This window comes from Piliocolobus tephrosceles, chromosome 8, assembly GCF_002776525.5.
Source record: "Piliocolobus tephrosceles isolate RC106 chromosome 8, ASM277652v3, whole genome shotgun sequence".
Classification (NCBI taxonomy): Eukaryota; Metazoa; Chordata; class Mammalia; order Primates; family Cercopithecidae; genus Piliocolobus; species Piliocolobus tephrosceles.
In genome coordinates, this window is record NC_045441.1 from 41581481 (window position 1) to 41584772 (window position 3292).

The 3292-nt window shown below is 38.4% G+C and overlaps 1 non-coding gene across 1 annotated transcript; it reads right to left on the reverse strand.

Moving 5' to 3' along the window:
• Positions 1–386: 386 nt before the first annotated feature.
• LOC111555743 lies at positions 387–570 on the reverse strand. The gene has a single exon (XR_002735628.1). It is a non-coding gene; the product is annotated as a U2 spliceosomal RNA (small nuclear RNA).
• Between the last annotated feature and the right edge of the window lie 2722 nt (positions 571–3292).

The window sequence follows — 3292 nt, forward strand, 5'->3', positions numbered from 1 at the left end:
GTGCCCACTTATTAGGAGCCATTCTCTATTGTTTACTGCACTTGTCCTTAAACTGCTTCCACTATGACTTTCTGATAGAACCCTTGTTTTTGCCCAGTATTATAAAACGAGTTACATAAAGGCAGAGCAAATGCTAAAGGAAACTGTCCAGAAGGAAGGGCAGTAGTAAGTGGAGAGACGTTATTGCAAACAAGCACCTGGGAACAGCTGTGTTAGTTGGTAAGTGAAAAGGAGCTCATACGCAAAGCCTGTTACACCCCAGTATGTCAGTTTGCTGCTTAGGTGTGGGCTTTTTCTGTGTTTGTTGTGCCACTCACTGTTAACTGGTTATGTGTTTCTAACATTCCTCATTTCAGTTTATAGAAAATCGTTACCTAATTGCCAGTTTTATGCAGAACATCTGATTAGCAGGAGCAAATGGTCAACGTTAAGCATGGTGTATTATTTTCAACCATCTCCCTGCTCCAAAAATCCACTTAATATATTGTCCTGGGATAAAGGACGTACCAGATATTAAACTGATAAAAACAGATCCTACACTTGACCTTAACCAAAAGACCTAGAAGGGATTCTCTCCTTTAATCTCTTGCTCCTCAGATTGGGTAGGAGAAATTTTGTCTTAACATTCCGTAGCTTTGCTGAAGCAAGTCCTTACACATACATTCTTCATTAGCCTTATATTCATTATATTCTGATCCTGCTTTTTATGCATAAAAAAGAGAAGTAGGTTCTAAATAGTTTGTTTTCTACTCTTTTTTCTAATAATCAATTGTATCAATTCAATTCTCTCTAAACTCATTTGTTAGGAATTTGAGACAATGGACTGGAATAAAAAAGGAACTTCAGTATTCCAAAAAAATTTAATATGAATTTGCTCTGATCTATGTCCATTTTTGGACTTATTCCCCTTTGCTTTTTGGAAATCCTCTATGTTAGCATACAGCATATTTTGCTGCAAAGGTTTGTATACCTAAAATTCAACCTGGAATGCCAACTCTTTCTTTTCTGGAAAAGGCTTGTTTGTGTTTATTTAACTGACCCTGGTCAGTGATAGCCTAATTAACTCTAAATTTTGTTCTCTCCTGCTTCTTTTTTTACCTTCAGGATGATTCTGTGGGAAACAAACAAAACAAAACAACAATATCTAAATTTCAGGGGGGAAAATGTAGGGTGTCTGAATAGCTGAATGTGTATCTGTCATTGTCCAAGTCTCTGGCATTCTGTAGTGCACATCTAGATCTATGTTGACATGCTTAAATTCTTTTGTTTCACCTTTCTTCATAAATGACATTCTGATTTGGCTCATTCATATCCTATAACTAAGTTTGGGAGAGATATTCATATTGTTAGATATATAGGGAGATCTACGATGACTCCTAATATCTTCCCTTATTTTAGGCCAAAGTTTATCAAGTACATTATTTACAATGTGCTTTTTTTGGCTGTTTCCTTATTTAATTGAAGATATATGTTTTAGTGTCTTAATTGATTCATGCTGCTCTAACGAAATTCCTTAGATTGGGTAATTATAAATAATAGAAATGCATTGCTTATAATTCTGGAGACTGAGAAGTTCAAGATCAAGGTGCCAGCGGATCTGGTGCTCAGTGAGAGCTCCCTGCTTCACAGATGGTGCCTTGTTCCTGTGTCCTCACCTGGCAGAAAGAGTGACTGTTGTGTCCTCACATGGCTGGAGGGCAAAAAGTGACAAACTTGCTCCATCGCACCCTTTTATAGGAGCATTACACTCATCCTGAGTGCAGAGCCTTCATGGGCTAAGCACCTTCTAACGGTCTCACTTTTAATGCCATTGCACTGGGAATTAAGTTGCAACATGAATTTTGAAAGGGACACAAATACTCACAGTGATATATTTTTGTTTTGGTGATTTTTAAGGGAAGGAGGTCATAGATAAAAATGGTTTGATTTGTTCAACCTTTCTTGAAAGTATTGAATTTTTTAATGAAGTGTTTGCAAATAGTAGCACATGAATAGTTAGGCAGAATCTAATTCTTGATGATTTTTTTCTCTAGAATTAACAAATTTGCGACTAAGGCCTTAGTCCCCCCACAGCCTGGTTCATCTTTCAGTTTCATTCAAGATGGACTGTATGGAAATATGAATGAGCAATGTCCATATCACCTTTTAGTTTTACAAAAGTTGTGCAGCTAACCTCACATCTGCTCATTGACTATGTTACTTGTGGAGTTTATCATATCTACATGCAGAGAAAATATACTAGTGCTGACCCGTGTTATCACTAATTCCAACGAAGGGAAGACTGGTCAATGAAGAGGTGAGAAATGCAAAGAAAGCTGTCTTTTTTCCTCTGCCTCCCCCAGCCTGTGTAACAGCCAGGTTGTTAATATGAAGGGAAATGGTAAAATCCCTGCAGTCTTTGCGTTATGGTGAGATTGAGCAGAGGGCAATCTTGGAGGCTGGTGTGAAATGACTGTAAGAAGTCAATGAGAAGCTTAACTGCATGGGAAAGGCACAGAATAAATTTTTAAATTTGCTTATTTCCTTTTTATGCTGTTAATTTCATTTTTACCTTTTGCCTGCTTTTTTAAAAAAGGGACTGATTACTTGCTTTAATCTGTCTTTGTATTGAAATGTCCTTGTATAGCCTCTTGAAAAATCTTTCTTTTAAAGAGGTGTTCATCTCTAACTTCACAGAATGAGAGAAAAGCAAGTAAGAGCTTCACACTACTTGCCTAAAACCCCAATAGAAGAAAACAAGACAGATCCACACTAACAGTGTCCAGGCCTGTGGAGGAAGGCCTGCCCTTAGAAACTGTCTTTTTGAAGCATCTTGGTTTTTCCTATCACCATAATGCAGAGACTGCAGGGATTTTACCATTTCCCTTCATACTAACAACCTGGCTGTTACACAGGCTGGGGGAGGCAGAGGAAAAAAGACAGCTTTCTTTGCATTTCTCACCTCTTCATTGACCAGTCTTCCCTTCGTTGGAATTAGTGATAACACAGGTACCAATTGTAAACAGTGAAGCACAGATTTGTAGCTGGAGGGGGACCCTCGGGGGAAGAAGATATTCTCCTGTTTCCATAAGGCACTTGGTAGCCTCTTGGAGTGGAGAATACTGCCTCATTGTCTGAAATAAGCCACCCATGAACATTCTTTCAATAGTGATGCTCTACTCATTCTTCACATCTCATTTCCAGGGTTTCAAAGAATCTGTCCAGCACCCTTCAGACCAGGCAAAGGAAGGACTCTTATTCTTTTACCTGGCAACTTCTGGTGTAGCACTTGCCGTGGAGTGTCCTTTATGAA